Here is a 26,035-nt window from a genome sequence, read left to right on the forward strand (position 1 = left end):
CGATGGGAGCGTTACCTGTTTGGGACAAAATAAATAAATTGAGGTCTTAAGACTTGCGTGGATTTCAAGATGCTCTAAGATGCAATTTGAGAAATGCTCATAATCACTCAGTCTTGAAACTCGCATGAGAGGTGGTCTTGTCCCTTCACATCATTAGTAGGACAAAAGGTATCCACTGGGACATAGTGGATGCCTTTTACTGGATAGGGTTGTTCTCTTTCATATAGATAGCTAATTTGTGCTGTGTTATGGAGGTAACTTTGCCTTTTCTATTCTTTTTCTAACCTTCAGGCAAAAGTCACATGTGTCAAGATGCAAGGAAGACTCTGCAAACAATATTTCCATTTTGGATCACATGATAAACACCACAATGTAGTTTGGATTGTTTTTAATTGGCTCTAAATTATCTTAAGAGTAAAATCATTTAATGTGCTTTTATAGTCATTTAAAATTATTGTTTTTGTACGTAGAATCATAGAGTTGGAAGAGACCGCAAAGGCTATTCAGTCCAATCCATTTGCCATGCAGTTTTAAACTTATTTAAGCTGTTCTAAATTTATTCTAGAGCCCCTGATGGTGCAGCAAGTTAAACCACTGAGCTGCTGAACTTGCCACCTGAGAGGTCAATGGTTTGAATCCGGGGAGTGGGGTGAGCTACCACTGTTAGCCCCAGCTTCTGCCAACCAAGCAGTTCGAAAATATGCAAATGTGAGTAGATCAATAGGTACCGCTCCAGCAGGAAGGTAACAGCACTCCATGCAGTTATGCCAGCCACATGACCTTGGAGGTGTCTACGGACAACACCTGCTCTTCGGCTTAGAAATGAAGATGATCACCAACCCCCAGAGTCGGACACAACTAGACTTAATGTCAGGGGAAAACCTTTACCTTTACCTTAAACTGATTCTAGCCATATGCCAGCATAAAATCCTCAGATATAGGGTAAGATATAATCATTTAAATTTTAAAATTGTAAATATATATTGTTATAAAACTCATGTACTGCACTAGCCTGGAAGCAATAGACTTTGGCTATCTTTTTTTTTTAAAGCCAGTCTCTAGAATGAATAGCAGCACTTATCTATTACATAACTTCCTAGGAAATAATTTGACCCAACCTTTTCTATCTAACTGTGGGATTCTTTTAGGCTTGTTCTTCCTGAGACCGTGGTGGAGGTCCTTGGGGCTGTGAGGTCAACCACGTCGGCTCTGGACCCTTGCCCGTCTTGGCTAATTAAATCAGCCAGGGAGGGGCTGGTTGATTGGTTTGTGTTGATCATTAATGCATCGCTGGAGCAGGGTTTTTTTCCATCTTATCTGAAACAAGCTGTGGTTCGTCCACTCCTTAAAAAGGTTTCCCTTGACTCTATGGTGCTGAACAACTTCAGACCAATCTCCAACCTCCCTTTCTTGGGTAAGGTGCTGGAGCGGGTGGTTGCCTCCCAGCTCCAGGGCTTTCTAGATGACATCAACTACCTAGATCAGTCACAGTCTGGTTTCAGGCCTGGTCACGGCACCGAGACAGCCTTGGTCACCTTGGTGGATGACCTCCGTAGAGAGCTGGACAGGGGGAGTGTGACCCTGTTGGTTCTCTTGGACATCTCAGCGGCTTTCGATACCATCGATCATGGTATCCTTCTGGGACGACTCTCTGGGATGGGTCTCGGGGGCACGGTTTTGTCGTGGCTCTGATCCTTCCTGGAGGGTCGATCCCAGATGGTGAAGCTGGGAGATGCCTGCTCGGACCCCTGGCCTTTGAGCTGTGGGGTCCCGCAAGGTTCTACTCTGTCTCCCATGCTCTTTAACATCTACATGAAACCGCTGGGAGAGGTCATCAGGAGTTTTGGAGTTGGGTGTCACCTCTATGCAGATGATGCACAACTCTACTACTCTTTTCCACCTAATTCCAAGGAGGCCTCTCGGGTGTTGGACGAGTGCCTGGCCACTGTGTCTATCTGGATGAGGAGGAACAAGCTGAAGATCAATCCCGACAAGACAGAGGTCCTCCTGGTCGATCGTAAACCTGAATGGGGTATAGGGTGGCAACCTGTGCTGGACGGGGTTACACTCCCCCTGAAGCCACAGGTCCGCAGTCTGGGAGTCCTCTTGGTTTCATCGCTTACGCTTGAGGCTCAGGCGTCGGCGGTGTCTGGGAGGGCCTTCGCACAATTGAGACTCGTGCGCCAACTGCAACCGTATCTCGCCAAGGCTGATCTGGCCGGGGTGGTCCACGCCTTGGTCACCTCCAGACTGGACTACTGTAATGTGCTCTACTTGGGGCTGCCCTTGAAAACGGCTCGGAAGTTCCAACAGGTCCAACGAGCGGCAACCAGGATGTTAACTGGGGCCCCTTACAGAACGCGTGGTCAACCCTCCTGTTTAGGGAGCTCCACTGGCTACCATTTATTTACCGAGCCCAATTTAAGGTGCAGGTGCTTACCTACAAAACCCTGAACGGTTTGGGACCATCCTACCTCCGTGACCGCATCTTTGTCTACAAACCCACGCGTTCACTTCGGTCATCTGGAGAGACCCTGCTCGTGATCCCGCCTGCATCGCAAGCGCGGTTGGTGGGAACACGAGACAGGGCCTTCTCTGTGGTGGACCCCCGACTCTGGAACACCCTCCCCAAGGATCTCAGACAGGCCCCTACATTGTCAGTCTTCAGAAAGAATTTGAAGACCTGGCTGTTCCAATGTGCCTTCCCAGATTAATAGGAAATCTCCAATACCAAGTCCCATAAGCACTTTATTAGAACTAAGATCGCATATCGCACTCTGCACTTGCCCTATAAGCCTTATATATCACCTGTCACATCAGCACTTTTAATCTTGTACCCATTACTCTGGCCCGGCCCAGTTCTATTGTGTTCTAGCGTATTGTTATTGCTTGTGGTTTATACTGTTTTAATTGTTTTAATTTGTCTTTTGTTTGTATTGCTACATTGTGTGTTGAGGCCTTGGCCTTTGTAAGCCGCATCGAGTCCTTCGGGAGATGCTAGCGGGGTACAAATAAAGTTTAATAATAATAATAATAATAATAATCTAACTTCCAAACAAGTCTACTCTACTTCTGGCATAATTTTTTTTAGCAAACTCTATAACAAAGAGTAATTGCTGCATCCCTGGATATGCAGTACTCTTATTTTAGGATGCTTTTCTGTAGCCCCTTGCATACCTTAATACGATTTTACATTTATTTAGTCAGGAAATATTTGCTGGTGCTGATCGTAGGGAAAGGTCCAGCCCATATTTGTCTGTTGGGGTGATGTAGTATGCAAGAGGTACCCACTGAAATTCTGGGTTGCCAGTTGTACATGTGTTGAATACTTTTATGAAGCCAGATTCCACTTTGAACCCATCAAACAATTGGATGACTTCAGAGATCACACTATCATGAGCAAAAGGTTGTGTTTATCTACAATAGACATGTGTGATTTCCATCTGGATTTGAATCACTGGAATGGGGCTTAGATACCTTACTGTGATTAAAATCGGGAAGAAAAATGAAATGGATAAACCAAAAATTGGTGTCTGGGAATAAAGTATCTTGTTTCCTTTTTTGCACAATGCAACTAGCTATAGACTGAAATACTGGATACTCTATGATAGTCAGCCAACAGATATTTTCACTCCCTCCCCACTTCCTCATTTGATCAGGTGTTGATATGATTTATAGGAAAATGGCAATCCTGTTCACAGTTATTGTACTGAGCTATTGCCTAAAAAATAACCGAAAGCATTAAGATCCAAGGGCTTCTTCTTCAGTATCTCCCAAGTGCTCCCTGGAGAAGTGCTGCTGGAACGTAAAAGTCCAAGTCTCAATGCTTTGCCTCCTTGATGCTTCTAAATGGGATCAGCCATCACTTCTGATTAGTACAAGCAGCCTTTCCAGCAATGACGTTACACAATGTGCAACCCTCTGATTGCTTACAGTCATAAGACTGGTCTTGTGGAAATAGTCCTGCATCCTACTCTATGCTGAGGGGAGTCAGAGAAGCATTTAGGTTCATAAAAGCTAATGCAAAAGCTTTGAAGTCTCGAGTGGGCACAGAATGGAATGTGGCTGGTCTCCAGAGGTCAAGAGATGTCTCTCTATTGTACTCTCTGTGTAAAGAGTGCAGGTGTTCCACTTCCTCTTCTATCTTTTTCTACTGAAATAAGATACACAAAAGGACTACGTTCTTATACCTGCTATCGTAAATGTCCTTGAAAAAATGATTTTAAAAACTTTAAAATAAATGCAGTGGATCCCCAGAGTCCACAGGGGTTCCGAGATTCCGCACAGATATTTTAAAAAACACATTATCAAGTCCCTATTAAAAATGACATAGGGCACCAGCGGAAGCAGCAAGTCTTGACAACCAGGTGCATCATAAAGCAGACCCTGGATACCAGGGAGCCCACTAACTGCCTGCTTCTACCTCCAAGGTGCAAAGCAGAAGAAGGGAATACACACTAGAAGTGGGGGAGCCCAAATAATACCTGCCTCACGTCACACCTGGGAACTAACATTTGCTATCACCTTTACTGTCCTATATCCATTTTAGTAAGGACTTCTAGGCCTTGGCTCACACTCAGTCTTTCTGCAAGCATTGCAAAACGTACAGAAAGACTACAACATGAAGCAAGCAATAAAAAGCCCTGCCAGCTGTCCGCTTTTGCCTTGTGAAAGAATCCCAACACCTTGAAGGCAGAAGCAGTGGCTGGCATGCAGAGCCGGCCCTAGGTATTTTTCAAGTGTAGGCGAACAGAATTTTGGCGCCCCCCCAAACCAATCACTGAAAAATAAAAGCGTTGGATAAGCGAAAATGTTGGATAATAAGGAAGTATAAAGGAAAAGCCTATAAAACATCAAATTACATTATGATTTTAAAAATTAAGCACCAAAACATCATGTTTTACAACAAATCAATAGAAAAAGCAGTTCAATACATGGTAATGTTATGTAGGAATTACTATATTTGCAAATTTAGCACTAAACATTGAACAGGGATATAGGGCAGTGTGGACCTAGATAACCCAGATAGCCCTCAGTATTAAAAAAAAAAACCTCTAAAATCAGGACAATAAATAAAGAACAACACTCTGAAAACAGAAGAAATCCAGACAGTAAACAATCAGGGACAGCTAACTCCTCCCAAAAAAAGATTCTCCCAGGCAAGAAGAAGCCAGGCCTTGAAGCCACAGGGCCATTAAATGCTAATCAAGGTGATTAATTACAACATTCACACCTGCTTCAAAAAAAAGTTCTTTCTCCCACCCTGGACCTTCTACAGATATATAAACCCCACATACCTAGCTTCCAAGTTCCTACAGACCTCACAATCTCTGAAGGCCCCAAAGGTGGGCTTGCGTGGTGCAAAGGTGGGTCTGCGCTGGCCGGAAGGCCCAGCGCGGCCGCTGGAAGGCCCGAAAGAGAAGGAGGTGGAGAGTGGTGCCCTCCTCCCAGGACGATGGTGCCCCCGGGACGATGGCGCCACAGGCAAATGCCTATTTCGCCTTATGGTTGGACCGCCTCTGCTGGCATGCTTTCAACTGTATATTCAAAGAGTGAGTACAATATGCAGATTATGAGCCAGTCAATCCAACAGGCCACTAGAGGTGTGCAATTTGGCCAAAAGGCATGCCATTTTGGGGTTCATTGTCAGCTGACCCTTCATTCTGTTTACTGGAAGTTACTCAAATTGGGAGGGGTGTCGCCGTTTTCACTCAGCAAAGATTTGGCCCATTGGTTAGAATGGGAAACTTAAAAAGCCCAGTCCTCAGTCATTTTAAGGCCTAGGTGTATGAAACCTAACTCAGTTTTAAAACCCATTTATAACTGAAAGCCTGCCAAGTTTCAAAACAATTCACCAATCTCCTGATTTTAAATAATTATTTTAAGTTTTAACAATAACATTTTTAAAAACAAGACAAACTGCAAGAGAGGGTTCTGGGAATTGTAGTCAGCAGTTGTGTCCATTCTCAGCCAATCAGAGCATGAACACAACCAGGTCTTTAACTGGCTGAAAAACAGAGAGAGAGAGAGAAACTTCAACTCCCATCATGCTCCAAGAGGAACTCAGAGACTTTTCAATGCCCGCCCCATACAAGTGCTGCTGGGAAAGCGGGTTCCCAGCAGGGCCCTCTTTGAAGGAGGAGCCTAGGAAACTTTCCAAAAAGAAATGGATGTAGGCTGTTTCTACCTCAAGTATATTGCAGACTTTACTCCTTTCTCTCCAGGAGCTGATAAAATCTGCCCCCCTTAATCTATTTTGCTGAGATTTACAGCTCCTTCCTGCCCGTTCTGTTTTTGGTGATTATATAAAATGGACCACCGAATATTACAAATCATGTTCGTTCAAACTGATTTGGATCCAAGCCTACAGGTCACTATATTCTTCCACTTGTGCCACCTACAGATAGTTTTAAGGTGAGGTCCAAGGAGGATTGTTTTATGAGAAGAAGGTTCACATATTCAGAATAAGTAGTCCCTTCCATAATAAATGACTTTGCTAATGTTGTATGCCTTCAAGTCACTTCAGATATGTGTCTTGCTCAAGGTCACCCAGTGGGTTACCACAGCCAAGTGAAGACTTGAACTCTTGTCTCCGGTATCCTGGTCCAACACTCAAATTACTACAGCATATTGGTTTTTCCAGACTTATTTAATCAATCACTGAATGTTGAAACAACATATTTTAAATCCCAATGATTCAATGGGACTACTTGGAACTAGCTACAGAATTGTGGCTAATAATAATTCTTTTTTGGATTATTTATTTATTTAAAGTATTTATACCTCGGTCTTCTCACGCTGAAGAGGACTCAGAATGGCTTACAGAACACACATACGGCAAACATTCAATGCCGATTATACAATTAACAAGAACAGACAACACAAACAGAGGCAAAGGCAGCTTTTCCCATCTTAATTTCAGCATTTTGGAGGCTGTGCTTGACTCCAGCCATGCAGCATGCTGTTGCTCCACTTTCCATGCCGAGGTCCTTTCCTCCCTATCGCTGTCCTTAAAGGCATAAAGGGTGCCTTTATGACTTCCCCGCTAAAAGTGTTACTTATTTATTTACTCACACTTCTGCTTTCGACCTGCTAGGTGGGCAGATGAGCTGGGGCTGGCAGAGGGTGCTCACCCCAACCCAGGCTCAAACTGCTGACCTTTCAATCAGCAGGATTTTTCTACAGCACAGCAGTTTAGCCTCCTGTACTAAGCCTGGCCCCTTCATCTCTTTTCAAAATCTGGACTCAAGCTGAGTTAAATAAATAACCTATTTGTTAAAATGTACAAAGATCAACATTAAAATGGAATTTAATTACTAACAATACTAAAAAGGGCTTCATGTGCACAAATAATACAATAAAAAGCAGCTTAAGAAGCAATACAGTGACCTCCCATATCCATGGATTATGCATCCATACCTTGAAAATAGGTATTTTTTAAAAAAACAAAACAAAAAGCAATTGGGTTTTGTCCTTTTATATGCTCCATTTTACTGCACTACTGTATATAATAAGATTTAAACATCCACAGAATTTGGTATCCACAAGAGATCCTTGAATGGAACTCCAGACCAAAGGCCCGCGGTACAATGAAAGCTATTCTGCACACTCTTAAATGTTGCTTCTTTAAAAAAAAAATTCAGATTCAAATGTTTAATCTCTCTCTTCTTTTTAGGCAATTCACAATAACTTTTTTAAAAGTTTGCCTCTATTTTCTACTAATAACTGCTGTTTCAAAAGGAAGGACAGGATGGCAAGGTGAAAGTTTCTTATAATAACTGAAAAAAGATGAATTTGAGTAAAAAAAAAAAATAATGCCCCTCTTCCTAAAAGCAGAGCTCAACTGAGCTAATGCTGCTGCTTTCACTGCCGGGACTGCACCACATTGCTGACTCTTTAAACATTTATGAAGACATTTTCACATGTTGTTGGTGAGGTGACCATCTCCTTAATACATATTTTCTCTTAAGCTTGTTTGCTTTTACCTCAGGCTTGAACATACGCACAATTCAGTACAGTGTTCCCTCACTTATTGCGGGGGTTAGGTTCCAGGACCACCTGCATTAAGTGAAAATCCACAAAGTAGGGACACTATATTTATTTTAATATTTATACATTATTTTAGTAGTTATACACTATTTTAAGTCTTTATCAACCAATCGTGTGTTGATAAATTGCCTCCTTCTCCTCCTGTTGCCGCTTGGGCTCCTTTTCTCTCCCTTTGGCTTCTCCTTCCTCCCTTCCTTAGACTGTAAATTGTAATTTTTTATGATTTCTGATAGTCTTTTAGAGTTTATTGAAAAACTGCGAAACAGTGAATCCGCGAAAAGTGAACCATAAAGTAGCAAGGGAACACTGTAACCCCAAAACAAGCCTGTGGCTTGGCCATCAAGCTTATCTTATACAGGAGTAATCTTAAGGCAGTTTATTCTTTCATACTACTTCTTTAGTACAACAAGCACTTTTACCCAGAATTCAATACTGCAAATCCTGTATTACAGTTGCATTATTTATCCTAGGAAGAAGCATTTATAAGATTTGTTGCCTGTGATGCAAATTAACTTGAGCCATGTTTACATTGGGCAGGTTACTCAGGAATAAATCTAGCCCGGAACAGCCCCAGATCCAGCATGGACATGTTGAATCCGGGGTTGGTGTCTAGATGGACTAAGACTACATCAACCTTACTGAGCTATCACCTATTTCTCTGTGTCAGTAATAGTACTCCCCACTGATCATCTACCTCTGATCATGTGTTTGACCATCACAGTCATGTCATCACCAACCATGGTGCTCCCTCTAAGTGCCTAGATATCACAGTTATGTCTGTTGATGTCAGGATGGGCACCCACCAACTTGCTCCTTCTTGTTGATCATGGGGGTGCCCCTGCTGACATTGGTGATACATATGACTGCTATAACCAGGCATTTGGACAGAGGTCACCCGATGTTACTATAAATCATAGACACAGATAGTGATGGATTTGCAATGGGTCTGGGGGTCTGGGGGTTTTGGACAGTGTAGACTAGGCCTTAGCTTTGGTTATTACGCTTTTTGTCTTGTGCCAATGTACTGTTTAATCTCAAGCAGCAAATTGTCTTGGGTCCTGTTGAACATGTTTGAAGAATTCAGCTGTTAATAATATTGATCACATAACTGCATGTTATGCAAAATAGACTAGTTGTGTGGGTTATCCCGAGCTCACAGAAGAGGCCAGCGTCAGCAGGAGGACTCCTTTGCACCAATCAGCATTGCGAGGAAGATGGGATGAAGGATGTTGCTCATCCCAGAGGTTATACTAGATGCCCTAGGGTAAGGATGCATCTACACTATAGAATCAATGCAGTTTGAAACCACTTTAACTGCCATGGCTCAATGCTATGGAATCCTAGGATTAGTAGTTTGATGAGGCATCAGCACTTTTTGGCAGAGAAGGCTGAAGACCTTGCAAAACTACAATTCCAATAGTTCCATACCATCGAGCCATGGCAGTTAAAGTGGCATAGATTTCCTAAAACATAAAGCTCTTCTGAACAAATCTTGCCAGAAGAACCCATAAAAATAAAGGTAAAGGTTTCCCCTTAACATTAAGTCTAGTTGAGTCTGTCTCTAGGGGTTGTTGCTCATCTCAATTTCTAAGCCAAACTGCCAGTGTTGTCCATAGATGCCTCCTAGGTCATGTGGACAGCATGACTGCATGGAGCACCATTACCTTCCCACCAAAGCGGTATCTATTGATCTACTCACATTTGCACATTTTCAAACTGTTAGGTTGGCAGAAGGTAAAGTTAACAACAGGAGCTCATCCCGTCCTGTGGATTCAAACTGCTGACCTTCCAGTTAGCAGGTTCTGCAGCTTAGCGGTTTAGCTCACTGCATCACCACGGCCCCCCCAAAAAAACCCTTAGGGTCACCGTAAGTAGGACATGTCTTGGAGGTACACAATGATGCAACACAACAGAAGATGTCACCAAGCAGCTAGTAAGGATTAATTTCACTAGTAGTGAACAACATGAAAAAAAACCAGAGTATTATCTTTCCAGAAAAAATCAGTCCAAACACAGGCTTCCATATTTTTCTTCTCATGCCTGGATCCCTTTTTGCCAGAGGCTCACTTTTTATATAACTAGAACTTCTGCTAATAGTAAATCATGCCATTGAGCAGGCTAAACTGGAAATTTCTCATTAGTGTCCCCTTTTGCCTTTGGAACACTATTACAAAAGTTCGGAACAATATGCCAAAACTGTTTCTTCTTGGTATTACATGCAAGACATAAAAGAAACTGCTGTTCACCTGAGGCTGAATATACACTATATTAAAATAGTGATATGTTATTATAGTATGCAAGAAACTGTGCTTTTGTTAATCTTATATTTTCAAGATTGCTTTTGTAAAATGGACAACATTATAATAGATCATTTGCAAGATGGTGTGCACTCTCATAGTGGGAGGAAAGAAGTTGGTGTTTACAAACAAAATGACAGTTGGAGTTGTTCTTCAACTCATTTTCTTCTTCAGTTTCATATATGTATGCACACATAATTCCTTTTGTTTTACATTCATCCTCCTTTACATCAATTTCTTCCTTTATGAATTGCCCCAAATCTACCCACAATATGCAGAACCTTCTCTCCACTAGCATTATATATATTGATTTATTTACCTCTCCAACCTGCCTGTCCATTCGCTGCTTTGCCCTTTCTCTTCCTGTCTGTCTGTCTGTCTGTCTGTCTGTCAAGAAAGAAAGAAAGAAAGAAAGAAAGAAAGAAAGAAAGAAAGAAAGAAAGAAAGAAAGAAAGAAAGAAAGAAAGTTTGTTCCCATAGCTGCTCTTAAACACTGGACTTGATCACTCAAAATGTGTTGTTTTACCTCAAAACAATGGGTTAAACCCTTGTGCCAGCTGAACTGCTGACCTGAAGTTTGGGTTGCTGACCTGAAGGCTTCCAGTTCAAATCCACGAGACAGGGTGAGCTCCTGTCTGTCAGTTCTAGCTTACAGTGACATGAGAAGCCTCCTAGCTAACATCCCACTGTTCCCTGGGTAATGTCTCTGTAGACGGCCAATTCTCTCACACCAGAAGCAACTTGTGGTATGTTCTCAAGTCACTTCTGAAACAATAAAAAAAACCTCAAAATACTCTGAGAAACAAAGAAAAGATGGCAAATTCCCGCTGCGTGTGTACGTGTTCCTAGTGTAGTTATACAGCATTCAGGCGTTACATGACACATGTTAACAGAGTGACTAATATTATACCCTGTTTCCCCAAAAATAAGACAGTGTCTTATATTAATTTTTTCTCCCAAAGATGCGCTAGGTCTTATTTTCAGGGGATGTCTTATTTTTCCATGAAGAATTCACATTTATTGTTGAAGGAAAAAAAATGAACATTTATTATATACTGTACAGTAGTTATCATCACAAACCAGCATAACTAGACGAACTGTGAATCCTATCAGTAATTTCTTGTTACTACAATTATTTTCATGTACAACATTCTATGGTACGACGTACATTTATCAATCCTGCATGCTCCTGTGTTCTGTTTGGTGGGAATGCTTCCAAACAAAACCTTTGCTAGGTCTTACTTTCAGGGGAGGCCTTATATTTAGCAATTCAGCAAAACCTCTACGAAGTCTTATTTTCAAGGGATGTCTTATTTTCAGGGAAACAGGGCGTGTGTGTGTGTGTGTGTGTATGTGTGTATGTGTGTGTGTGTGTGTGTGTGTGTGTATATATATATATACACGCAACCTATAAACCAGCTCTTTTGTTAGCAAATGGATCTTTAAAAGAATACAGAAAACTATCAAAAGAAGTTGCCAGATGTAATAAGTTACACATGAGAAGAAAAGACTGATCAAAGAAGAAGAAATAGTAGAAATGAAGAATAAGAGTCCAAGAAAGATTAAAAATACTGGCCAAGTAGAGCAACAGCAGAGTCTTGGTAAGACATTACTTTTGAAAAAGAAAATAAGGTCAGATGCAAGTAAAGGCAATGTGCCATTGATATTTGTTTGTAGTGATTTTTTTAAAAAAATCTTTGAGGTGGTGGTGGTATGAATAATTATAACAAGCAACAAACTAAACAAACAAATGTACCTAATGTAACAAAGGAATGGACTGCCAAGGAACTTTCTGAGTTTAGATATAATTCGCACTTCATGTGTTAGATAAAATATCTTTCACCCACTTTAAATTCAGTGCTGTCTTTAATATCAATTTAATTGTTGTTGTTTTAAATTGCTTTTTAAGAGGTGGATCAAAGTTTAACTATGTTCTTTTTTATAATTAAATTGTAGGCCAACATGAGTTGTGCAGGGGATAAAGGCAGAATATGTAAGTACCTATATAATACAAGCACAGATACAATACAATTTACATAAGAAATTCCATTAGCTGCAGAAAACATTGAGTTACAGCTGACTTTGATTTTTTTTACATATAAGTACATGAGGATATTTTATACTGGGTAGGCATTGGTCCATTTTGCTCGGGGGTATTATGTATACTAGGCCTGGTGGGCCATTCTCCAGAGGTCTCTTCAAAGATCTCTTACATTCCCTGAGCTGCTTTTAACTGGATATGCCAAGATCTTAACCTTCTATGAAATGCACACTATGCCGCTAGGCTAACATCCCCTCAATTACTGCTACTCAAAGTTGTGGTTTATGGCCAGTGTAGGCCCATGACCCATCAGCTGCTGGTCCATAAAGCATTTCCTGGAAGGAAAGAAAGAGTTGTAGCCAACGAGCATAAAGAAGATATTGGTCCCTGTCATATTGGGGGAAATAAATGGTAATTTAAGAAGCATTGTCCTAGTAATCAGTAGGCTTGTGCATGAATTCAGTTTGGCCAGTCCCTTTCAGCTAATCCATCTAGTCTGGCTTGTTCGGATTGCTGTAACAACAAGGGCTCAGCCTCCATGTTTTTTCCAGCCACAACAGAACAGTGTCTGCTGAAAATCAGCTGCCTTTGGTTACAAGTAAAGTGCAGGAGGGAGGCAGCCGCTAGAAGGAAAAGTGTGAGGTGGAAAAACACACCACTCCAGGGCCTACAAATCAGGAGAAAAGAGAGGGCTTTTTAAAGGAAGCCCAGGGTAGGATAGCTCTAGGTCGATAACTCTTCCTTCCCTGGAAAGTGGGGAAGCCTCCTTAAAATGCCTTGGAAAGCTGTGTGCTGCAGGGAGAGAGTGCCGTGCATGCCTACAGTGCCTGTTTCCTCTAGAGTAGAAACAACTTTGATTAAGCACTAAACCCGAAGCAGAAAGGAGATTAAAGTATTGTGGGGGAAGCGTGGAAGACACCACTCCAGGGCCTGCAAATCAAGAGAAAAGAGAGGGTTTTTAAAAGGAAGCCCAGGGTAGGATAGCTCCAAGTCAATCATTCTCCCTTCCCTGAGAAGTGGGGATAGCTCCTTAAAATGCCTTGGAAAGCTGCATGCTGCAGGGAGAGAGCATCCTGCGCACCTGCAATGCCTGTATCCTCTAGAGTAGAAACAGCTTTAACTAAGTATTAAACCCGGTATTCTCTACAGACAGAAGGGAAAGGATCGCAGAAAGAGTGGTATCTTAACTCTGATGCTTTTAATCTAGGTCTTAATGAAGGAATCCTTCAGAAGGATATAAGGACAAACAATGCCTAAACTGAGGGGAAGGGGAACACACTCTGCCATCTGTGGGATGAGTTCCCTATGTCTGTGTTATAGAAGTCTCCCGCCAGAGGCAGCAACAGAGTCAGAGTTGGTGGCAGAGGCGAGGCTGAGGCTGCCTCCTGGCTAGAAGGGCTCCCCGAGCTGCGAGACCCATGACAGGCTGCGCCATGGTGAGGATGAGCTGCGTTGGAGCAAGGAGGAGGAGGGCAACAGGGAGGAAGAGGAGGAACTGCCACCCCTCCTTCTCGCGTCCATCTCCGCCGCCCGCTCCCAGCTCCGGCGGGAGACTTCTATGACATCGGCATAGGGTACTCGTTCCACAGATGACAGAGTGTGTTGAGTAGAGTGATTATGTGGAAAAGTAGTGTAGTGCCTATGCTATGATCTATGTAAGTTTTGTTGAAATATATTAATTCTTTGTATTTTAAAAGAGTTTTGTAACCTTACTTTCTGGATATCCCTCATACATAATTCAAGATGACAAGGGTACAAGCTCTTCCTCAAAAACACAGAGCTTCCCTACTCCAAATCTCTCTTCAAACTAAATGGATAGGTATAGCATCTTCATTAGGTTTTCTTCATTCACTGGGATAAGGAAGACCAATTCATCAAGGTATGATGCTATCACCTGTGAGCATACAGGATCCACCTGCTCCAATTCCAAGATTTCACTGTATAGCTGTTGCAAACAGTTGTACTAGCTATCACCATCAGGGAGAAAGAATGGAGGAAAAGTGGAGCCTAACTGCTCCAAAATTCATTGCATTGCCAAATGCCAAAAAGAAAAGAGAACGAAAGGAAGAAAGAAAAGAAAAACTTGGCTTCAGTCTGGATTTTAGCACCCCTAAAATGTTCAATTTTGCAGGGGTTTCTCTCCAAATTAATAAACTCACATTCCAGTACACACATGGCCCTTGTATTTTTAAAAATTGTTTCCAGCCTTGGTTGTGATTCGGTGAACTTTGCCTTTTTGAACCATGTCCACATAGATTCATAAAAGCCATATCTTTGGCTGCCCTGATGAGGCCAAAGGCAAGCAAGTGAGTTTGGGCAGAACTGCAGGAGATTGCAGAGGAATTTATTTAACTCTGCTGGGATCCCTGTTCGGAGACCAGAGAGGCTAAGTGCTGTGAAACCCATTTGCTACTTTGCCCCAAACATTATATAAAAGAGAGAGAGGGAGAGAAGACAAAGAGGATGAACAAAACAAAACAAAAAAAGCCCAGAAACTGAGTTGAAAGCCCCTGCCACGGCATCGACAGGAAAGGAGAGGAAAAAGCTCGGAAGAGATCAAGTTCCTGTGTTTTCTTTTTAAAGTGTAAGCTAATGGAATCCAATAGAACTGCTGAAAACTTGTCATCCTCCCTATCAGAGCAAGCCTTTGAATAAGCTAAATCCTTAATCAGTACAGCCTAAGACCCAAATGACTATGTGTAGAAGTGTTAGGCCAGATAAATCCTTGACGGTTTCAAAGATTTGAAGAGCATTGGCACTTTTCCTGTGTAGTGTCTGCCCTTTGTCCTTTCCTCCATGATGTCATTATTGAAGTTTTACACTCACTATGCATGGTGTAAGTTGACATTGACAGTTTCAACACTTTCACACTGACTCCGGAGGATTGTTCGCTTTGAAGCTATTTGGCCTTGAGCAGTGAATTCTTTTCTTGAGCTCACACTGGCTCATAATATAGTGGGGAAGGAGGTTTGCTGCAGTCCCGGCTCCCATTGTAACAGGAGGCAGTTTTCCAAGTTGGAACTCAGACCTGAAAGAGACAAAGGTTATAGCGGGATAGTATCGTGTTTCAGTGGACAACAAAGTTAGTTCTTCTTGCATTCCTGGGAGAGACTGCAAGGGCTTTCCTTTTAAGAATATCCATTCAAGCTTTCCTTTTAAGTGTATCTATTAAAGTTAATTACAATGGCCATACTTAAGAACAATATCTTAGGAAGAATGACTGTGTGTTCTAAAAGTCTGATTACTATTAGGCTAGGGAGAGTTTTAGAGAGAACACTTCTCTGGACATTTGCTGGTCCTACAGTATGATTCCATGGTCAACATGTGGCAAAATTTGATTAGAGAGTCATGCTGGAGAACCTAGAGATTCCTAGGATGCATCTATAGTGTAGAATTCATGCAGTTTCACACTGGTTTAACTGGTACAGTTCAATGCTATGGAATTTTTGGAGTTACAGCTTGGCAAGGCACCCACATTGTTTGGTAGAGAAGGCTCAAGACCTTGTAAAAGCATAATTCCCATGATTCTGGAGCATTGAGCCATGGCACTTAAAGTGGTGCATAAGTGCAAAGTTATCTGGCTCCATGATGAACCCAACATCAAAACAGTGTATTTCATGATGGCAACAAGTTAAAATTACACAAAGAGTTACAAACAGTTTAATGAGTTATCAAGTCATCAAGTTATACTAATCAATTGGAGCCATAAAAAAATCTATGAAAATGGAAAATATCTCCTTAGGCTTTCTGTTGTGGGGTTGCTGTCTTGCAAATGACTGAGGCTAGGGACTGTTTGCATGCTGGGAGAGGCATCTAGAGGTAATCATTTGAAGCTCTATGCCCCACCCTTTCAAGAGTTTCATGGTTGCAGAGTGGAACTGTCAGGAAGCTGCAGCCATCCTTGCTAGAATAGTCAGGAGTGGTCCAAGGTCACAAAAGAATTAGTCTAAAACAGAATCCAAGGCACAAAGAGAATTCAAATGTCCATTCCAAAAGTCAATAATAAGGGGCTCACCAAATGTCCAAACACATAGCGCATACAAAGTCCAAGGATCAAAGTACAAGGGTCAAAATTACTAGCTGAAGCATTCCATACATGACAATTGCTTCCAGCAAAGAGCTGTTGCAAATGCCAGCCCTTTATGCTGCTCCTGCAAAGTCCTTACAGCTGGAATCTCTTTCTTTGGGCCAACTGATTGGACCTGTGCAGATGAATAGCATCCACCCTGAGCTGCAACCAGAAGGGGAGAGTTAAGTCGTGCTCTTCCTCCTGAAGAGCTTCATTCTACCTAGACCAATGGTTCTCAACCTGTGGGTCCCCCAGATGTTTTGACCTTTAACTCCCAGAAATCCTAACACCTGGTAAACTGGCTGGGATTTATGGAATTGTAGGCCAAAACATCTGGGGACCCACAGGTTGAGAACCACTGACATAGACTCAATTGTTTCTATTCCTGGAGGGTCCTGCTTCTGCTCAGCTGTAGCAATCTCTGCAGTGTCAGGTTGCTTTATTCCCCTTGGATTGAGATTCTGCTGCTGGGAGGAAATCCTCCTCCCTAACATCCTCATCTTGCCCCATGGTCTTGACAGGAGCCACAAGTAGAGATTTCAAACAGGTGTATCTTTTTGAAACACCCTATATTATATGGTTCAAGTTTTGCAGCTAGGATGGAAACTACCTGGTTACTTCCCCTCTCACCACCTGCCTCATAACCTCCTGCTCAAGTCCTTCATATGGAAGTACAGCACTGGATCCTGGCCCAAAACCTTTAAATTAAGAGATTCTGCAACATTAAAGAAACTTCATAGATCTTTTTATTAACCCAGCATGTATTGCTAATAATCCAAGCAACATTACATATTCGCAAACTTAACAAAGAGAAAAAAAAGAAGGAAAATATATATCAAGCATCTTTTTGCACGTTGCTCCAAGTTTTTGTAACCTTGGATATCTTGCAAATGGGATAAAAAGATAAACTATTAATTATTAATTAATCATTAATTATTTAGATTTAACATAAACAAACAATGTCATTGGTCCTGTTTATTTAGAGGCAATTTTGCTTAGGCTTTACATAGTGCAAATACATTTTGACAGTAATAAGCCAACAGACCTCTGCACATCTTCTCAAAGGTAACTCAATCCACTGATTCAAAGCATACTTACATCGAGTGAAAAGTCATTCCTGGATATCTTCATGACATCCAGTTACTTCTGGTACTTAATGTGGGGGTAAATTAGAGTAAACTGCTTTAGCCCCACGTTAAAGAAAGTCAGAGAATGCTCTGGAGCACAAACGCAAGGTCCACAGGCTGAATCCCACTCATCTCATTATTTTATGAGGCCCACGAGGCTTTCAATGCCTAGACAACATAGTTACATTTATTCAGTCTTACAAATGGCCCTTTGAAGGCAACCATAAGACTGATGTGGACATTGGTGAAAATGAATTTGACACCCTTGCTTTGGAGTTTGAGCAAAACTCTTAAGCAGCCCCATACTTTGGGCACAGTATTGCCAGCAAGAGTGGATCTGATATAGACTGGTCTGCTGGCCACATGGACTAACATAACCATCTCCATTTACTTGTGCTCATCTGCAAGGAGGAGGAGGTGGATTAGGTCTATGTTGTCATCACATCCTCCTTCTCTCTGATCACAAAGGCACTTCTGCTGACAGACACACAGCACCACAGTGACCAGAGGTTCACTTGGAGATCTGCATCCACCGAGCAGAAGCAACAGAAAAGAGAAGGTGACAATCCACTTAGGCCAAGTTGGGTTTGGCCTAGCCGGACCATGTAGACTCTACCCTTATAATGGTTGGACACAGAGTGCGTGGATACCTCCAAGGCCAGTCCAGAGCATTTATACTCCAAACTAACCACATAATAACTATTTGGTGGAGATATATCCTTAATCTATGGGCACATGTAGACTTATTATGAAGAGTGGGTGAATGAGCTCCATGGTGACTACACAATGGATTGAGCTAAACTGGGTTCATGCAGGTCAAGGCTACCTTAAACTGCATTAACTAAAGTTGTGCATTGCTCTGAATTCTCCCCGAAAATCTGAAGCAAACAATGACTTTGGGCCCATATAAACAGTTAGGTCAGTTCTAAGATGGAACCATCTGAAACTGTTTATATGGCCATTGTGCATTTCCTGGGCTTGGGAAATCTAGGGACATGGGATGGCACTCATTTCCTCTGTTTTTTCTCATTGTGGGGGCCAGCAGTACGGAAGTTTGAGCATTCTTTAGCGTTTCTCTTTTTTGGTATGGGGATATAAATTGATTTTTTCCCCAATCTGATGGCCATTCTTGTGTTTTCCATTTTTGCTGGCATATGGCATGCATCACCTTGACAGCATCATCTTCCAAAATTTTAAACAACTCAGCTGGGATCCTATTGTCTCCTGCTGCCTTGTTATTAGCAATGCTTCTTAAGGCCCATTCAACCTCACTCCTCAGGATGTCTGATTCTAATTCACTCACCACACCGTCAAAGCTATCCTCTATATTGTTATTCTTCCTATACAGATCTTCTGTATATTCTGTATATTCTCACCACCTTTTCTTGATCTCTTCAGCTTCTGTTAGGCCCTTGCCATCTTTGTTTATGATCATGCCCATTTAGTCTTTATTTAGAGCAATGATGCAATCGGAAAATCCCTCCTGTGTTACTTAAGTGCCCTGGCTGATGTTACTCCAAGTGGTGAGTGACCAATAAATACCATGTCACACTGTGACAAAAGAATGAGAGGGGGATCATAAGGCTGGCTGTCCAGTGACACAACTGAATTCAGTGCTGACATTTGGCCAGGACTCCCTCCCGCCTCCATAGCAACTGGGGTTGGTGGGTGGTGGTTAAACCATCCTGGAGCCAATTTGGCATTCTCCTCTCCAGATTAGCCCTAGGATAAGCAGTAAGTGTAGATCTGCCAAAGAGGCATACATTAGCCTACTGAACATCTGTAAAATGAGCAGGGATTCTTAGAACTTCTGCTATTTAGCTTTCTGTGCATAAAGTTACATTAAGTATAGGATTCCAATAAATGTTCTCAACTCTGATCAAAAGACCAGAATGTTTTCCTGTCTCAGGCTTTGTTTATGCAATGAAAAATACATTGCAGTTTGATCCAAAGCAGCTTTGTTTAGAGATCAGCACCAGTTTGTTTAACAGGCTTACTTTCTGGAAGTCTGTTTAGGATTCCACTTTCATTACTGAAATCACCATAAGTTGATAGGCAAATTAAAGACACACGCACACACTGAAGCGGGAAAGTCTTGATGTCTTGGTCTGTTGTTCATAGCAACTTCATTGTTACTCAGCACAATTTGTGCATTTTTCTATCAATGGGAGGAAAGTGGGCAGGCACACTTTTTATTTCTGAAATTCTCCACCCCTGCTCCCATAAATGTACATAGTTCACAAAGAGAAAAGTGAAACCCAAAGACAATACACACTTGAATTGGGTGCCATTATTTGGCCATGAGTGAGCATCTTTCCGGGCAATTGACAGAAAGCTTTGATATTTAAACCTCCAGCTCTTTGTCAAATGAAAATCATGCTTAATTTTGCTCTGGTTCTGACAAGACCTGACAAGATTCTTTAAGATTGCTATAATTTTCTTATCACTTAAAAAAAAACTTCTGCGATGCAAATTGCTTTTAGAGACACAGCAGGCTACCTGAGAAATTTCCAGAGTTCAGAGGTGCCTACGGGAAGTGATGTAGTACAGAAAGTTAATACCACTGTTAATATGGAAAAACTACTTTCTTCTGCTCTCTGACATAGTCTTCTGGGATAATCTTGATATATGTACATGTGTGCTCAAAATGTCAGCCATTAGTTTCAGCCTCCCCTTAGAATGCTCCTTTGCAGTCCTGAAGTTCTATCTATGCCAAAGTCTTGGAAGAAGCGAGATCCAAATTATACAGCCGTCAGGGTTTGTCATTGGGAGTGGGACTCAAGGAATCAGTCATGTTAATTCCTCTTTAGCCCCTGAACACTAATGAGAAGTTTAAGGCTTGTGCTGTGTTGCTGCTCTCCAGTGCCCATCATAGAGCTGTAGGAGGAATGGGGTATCTTATTGAGCCAACTCTGCAGCTAGGCAAATGACTAGAAAGTAAGCAAAGGCGAAATCAGAAGAAATACAGATTGACATATGCAACCAGCGTTAGGTGCAAGCACTAAAGGCATTTCAAGGCTTGCCAGTTCTTTCCCCAGTGAATTGGACCAATCACACTTACACACTGTTGGCAAACAACAGATAATTTAATAGAATCTGCAGAACAAGAGCAGACAAATAATATACTAGTTCCTCCACATTTGTGTGAATGTGTGTTAGAGGCACAGGGAAAATACAAATATAAATGCACTACTTTTAAAAAAATGATAGAACACTTCTCTTGGCATTTCTTGGTCCTCGGTGTGTGATCCTACAGTCAACTTCCATCAGAACCTCATTGGAGACTTAGAAATGCCTAGAGCAGTGGTTTTTGGCCTTCAACTCCCAGAAATCCTAACAGCTGGTAAACTGGCTGGGATTTCTGGGAGTTGTAGGCCAAAAACATCTGGAGACTTCAGGTTGAGAACCACTGGCCTAGAGGAAACATATTTTGGTTGTGTATTGTAATTCATGAATCCTTAACATACAAATGTGGAGGGATGACTGCAACTGGATTCAAAAGACAGAATATTTAACCAGACTTCTACAGCTGTCATTTTAGCAAGAAATTTGTACAAGTTCTGCAAAGTATTAGGCTCTTCCTGCTCCAGTGCTTTTCCTGTGCATTGTGTCTGTACAATAGACCTGCATTTTCCTCTCTACTCCACCTTCCACATTCTTCTGTTCAGCCCTTGGTGATTACAGGATAGAGAGAGTCCATCCATAAAAGGGCAGAAGTAGGATGATGCTTTGGCATTTCTTCTTGCCTGGAGCTAACCACATTGGTAAAGAAATCGCACTCTCTTCTACCATGTGAGAATCCGGAAATTCAGGGCCAGGCCCTGAGTTCTGACAACTTTAACCTTGAGTCATAGTTCTTGTTTCTTCTGTAGATTCTTATCTCTCATTTCTGCCTCCTATGGTTTCCAAGGAAATGTTTCACCTTCCTATATTTTTGATTGACCACAATGGTATGGGGGCATCCTCTCAAGAAACAAGTATGCCATTTAGGGAAGGGATTGTGGCAGATCGATGGAGTTACTGAATTCCTCTGCCTCCCACATCTGAAAAGTACATACACAGGCTACAAAATGAACACCCATAATATGTGCTTGATTGCGGGACTACATGAAACAACACTTGATAAAAACACATAAAATCCAATACTGACCAAAAAATGAGCTGCTACAAAGCACTGTATATTCCAGTGCTCCCAAAAAAACTAAAGATCCTTGTGGTATGCTGATGTAGATTGCTCCAGCAATTATCCCACTTATCCACAAACACAGGTGGCTAAATGGAATCACTAGAGGAAAGCAATTCCCATGGGAACTCTCTCCAGCTATTCCTTTGTTCTTATTTCCTGTGCTACTTAAGGGAAATGGAGGTTGAAATTACACAGTGGGCACAAGCATGCTGATGTCAAGTGACCCCAAAGGGAAATGAAGTTCAAAAGGGCAATCCTGGAGGCACCAGGAGTGAGGAAGAGGAGGATAACAAAAACATCTACGTGTGCGCACTTCGTAATCTCCGCATGAGCATTGCAACTTTGGCAAAATGTTTACAAGGTGCAGCACATCTCCAAACGTCATTAGGGAAAAAAATAAAGGAAAATTTCTGACAGATATCCTGCCATAGTTTTTGCAGTTCAGGTCAATCCACATTAACCAAACCTTTGTAGTCACTGTGGGACCATTTCCTGGGACAAATGGGTCTATATATAGACTCTCTGGGATTTTTAAGACCACTTTGTTACTCTGGATTAAGCGGCTGTTTGGAAGGGCTTTCAAACTGTAGCAGCTTTTCTGCTCTAAATAATGCAATACAACTGGAGCTGGGAAAGGGCAGGACTTTTCTGTAGTTGGTCTACTGTAGTTGTGTGTGCCTACTTACAATAAGCAAAGTAAACAGGAGCTACTTATAGCATCCCTTATGGAGTTGAACAGCAAAACAGAGAAAAAGGGAAAGCCAGTTACAACCTGCACAACACACTTGTAAAAAGCCCCATCCCAAAACTTAATTTGGCTACTAAAATAGAAAGCATGGGTAAGACGAAAATCACACCTGGATATACTTTGAAAGATTTTATATGATCTCTAGATGTTTCACAATATTTTGTTGACTTATGCAAGGCTTACCTGACCTGCATAGTGTAAGTTTTGCATACTAAGTTTGCTGAAACATATTTGAACTGTTCTTTTTTTTCTGCTGTAAGAATCTATGCCTATCCTTTCCATGTTACATCTGCCTCTGGTACAAAATTTTCTGTGAAAGACATAGTGCCCAAGAACACATTTGCTTCGTTAACTGCTATATACTTTTACATATCTGATTATTTTTAGAAGATGTCCTAAAGATATTCAGCCATATGGTTCTTGAGAAGAATTCAACTCAAGTATGACTCCAAGTAAAGGCCCCTGGTGGCACAGTGTGTTAAAACGCTGAGCTGCTGAACTTGCGGACCAAAAGGTGCCAGGTTCAAATCTCGGGAGTGGAATGAGCGCCTGCTGTTGGCCCCAGCTCCTGCCAACCTAGTAGTTCAAAAACATGCAAATGTGAGTAGATCAATAGGTATCACTCCGGCAGGAAGGTAATGGCGCTCCAAGCAGTCATGCCGGCCACATGACCTTGGAGGTGTCTATGGACAACGCCGGCTCTTCAGCTTAGAAATGGAGATGAGCACCAACCCCAGAGTCAGTCACGACTGGACTTAACATCAGGGGAAAACCTTTACCCTTATGACTCCACTAAATGGCCTTACACACTCTTTTTGCCACAGGTTACCATCAATAAAATCCTGGAAAGAAAATAGCCAAACCTTATGGATTTTTTTGTGAGAAGAAGCAAGTTAAAGTTTTAAAGTCCATTAAGCGCCTGTGTTAGTATGCAGTGATAAGCTCTGAAATTCTTGCATGTCTGGATAGAAGACTATTTTATAAAACAAGTTCTTGTATATGTACCAAGAAGCTGATGTGAAAAATGAAATATCTCTCAAAGATTGGTGTGCGTTTACAGTGCCAAATTCCTGAGGCTGTCTTAATCGCATGCCTATTTACAGCTATTTTTCAGGGAGAGGGACAGAGGGAAATAAGGATTTCCTAGTGTTATATCTTCCCCAACCTGAAATGGCTCCAAATCCACATCGGGAGAGTGAAGTAATGAAATATCCAGCTATAGGCTGCAAATATCCCTCCAGTATTCACAGCCCCCATTATGTAGAATCATTTTGCAGTGCACAATATTGTTGTTATGTATCTTCAGGCTGACTCCCGGAACCTCAAGCCATGGCTGATACTAAATGAGAGACTTCCTCCAGGGCATACAGAAGACTGGGTGACTTGGAAGGTGCTGAACAGACTGAGCTCTGGCACCACGAGGTGCAGAGCCAACCTTCAGAAATCGGGCCACAAAATGGATTCCATGATATGCGAGTATGGAGAAGAGCAAACCGCAGACCACCTAATACAATGCAGCCTGAGCCCTGCCACATGCACAATGGAGGACCTTGTTATAGCAACACCAGAGACACTCCAAGTGGCCAGCTATTGGTCAAAGGACATTTAGTATAATGCCAAGTTTTAACTTTGTTTGTGTTTTTAAATACATTACAACTGTACCCTTGGTTCACTTCTGGCACAATAAATAAAAGCTGACTCCAACATATGGCAACTCTATCATAGTGTTTTCTTGACCACATTTGTTCAGAGGGTTTATTCCTCTGGGGCTAAGAGAATGTGGCTTTCCCAAAGCCACCCAGTGGATTTCCATGTCTGAAAAAGGATTGGAACACTAGTCTCCTAAAGTCTGATCCAACACTCAAACCATTACATTGTGCTGGCTCTGTAGTGTACATAAACAGAAGTATGGCAGTGGTTGCTGCTCCCTATATGGTGAAGACAAATTCCTAAATGGCACAGAATTGATACTTGATAACCTATATGCTAAGCAACAAGACCAATATTATTTCTGGCACAAACAATCTTCCCATACACTGAGAAACTATCTGAACATTAAAAATAGTAGAATTTAGAAAGCACTTTTTTTATGTGCTCAACAAGGTCAGCTGCCTCGGGTCTTCCTACCTTTGTATAAATACCATGGGTCTGTATTTTTCAAGCTTTGCAGGAGGTCCAGGGTTTCATAAGGAAATGGCAAGGATCACACCTCAAAACTTTTACATGTGGTGCATGTACTTCACCACTGAATTACACTTTCAACTACTGGAACTTTCTGGATTGCTGGTTCATAGGAGTTCAGAGGGCCTCCCGGTGGCAACACTGGATTACACTGCTGAGTTGCTGAACTTGCTGATCGAAAAGTCGGTGGTTTGAATTCGGGGAGTTGGGTGAGCTCCCACTGTTAGCCCCAGCTTCTGCCAACCTAGCAGTTTGAAAACATTCAAATGTGAGTAGATTAATAGGTACCACTCCGGTGGGAAGGTAATGGTGCTCCATGCAGCCATGTCGGCCATATGACCTTGGAGGCGTCTACGGACACCGAGGGCTCTTTGGCTTAAAATGGAGATGAGCACCAACCCCCAGAGTCAGACACGATTGGACTTAATGTCAGGGGAAAACCTTTACCTACCTTTACCTAGAAGTGATGATGTACTGAGCTGCTCAACTCTGCATCCAATAGTAGAAACCAACAGTATAATAGAGTTCAGCTTCACTTTTTACGCAGACTATTGAAAACTGCATTCAGTTTATCTTAATTTTTTTTAGAGGGACAAAGTTCACCTGCATACTTAGAACAGCATTAATGTTTAAAGGGTCAATAAATCATTAATGCATTATAAAGAAAGGGCATTAATGACTCTAAGAATTGCGCCTGAAACTATGGAATAATCCTCCTGAATTTGGGTAACCAGCATGACATTATTTCTTGAAATTTGCAAGACCAGAGGATTGAGGACATTGAACCTCTCTGGGTTTGTTAATATTCCAATGGCAATGCTGGGTGAAACAGGGAAACTAGATTTTTGTTCACACCTACTGTAGTTAGAAAAGGTTACCGCTAGCCAATTGACAAGCTGACTCATTGTGTGCACTGCAAACTGTGGCAGCTGAAAACATGAGTTGGGGCAGGATATATCTTCAATTCTTTTTAAAAAGCCAAGGTGGAAACTTTCGAGAATAAGGATCCTTTCTCTCTCTCTCTCCCTCTCCCTCTTTTGGATTTGGGGAAGAGGGTAAACTCGCAGTAATGCTAATTGCCATACTGGCTAGAAATTTTGATTGTGATTCTACACATCTGGAGAGCATCAGATGGGGAAAGGCTGGAGAACAGAACTCTGAGATTCCAAGAATACAACAAGAGAGGGAATCTTTTTGTTCTCGTTCCAGCAAGCACTCACCTTCCAGTGCCCACTAGTGGCTATTTGAATGAGAAGCTATTTCAGTGATGCTAACAAGGTGTTTTTAAAAAGCATTTTTTTACTTGCCCACAGCCATAAATGGAGCCATGACTGCAC

General features: G+C 41.9%; 1 long non-coding RNA gene across 1 annotated transcript; it reads left to right on the top strand.

The window, feature by feature from the left end:
• Positions 1-10,808: 10,808 nt before the first annotated feature.
• LOC134296595 (uncharacterized) lies at positions 10,809-24,231 on the top strand. The gene is made up of 2 exons (XR_010003389.1): positions 10,809-12,339; positions 23,824-24,231. It is a non-coding gene; the product is annotated as an uncharacterized LOC134296595 (long non-coding RNA).
• The last annotated feature ends 1,804 nt before the right edge of the window (positions 24,232-26,035 follow it).

Source organism: Anolis carolinensis, chromosome 2, assembly GCF_035594765.1.
Source record: "Anolis carolinensis isolate JA03-04 chromosome 2, rAnoCar3.1.pri, whole genome shotgun sequence".
NCBI classification, from domain to species: domain Eukaryota; kingdom Metazoa; phylum Chordata; class Lepidosauria; order Squamata; family Dactyloidae; genus Anolis; species Anolis carolinensis.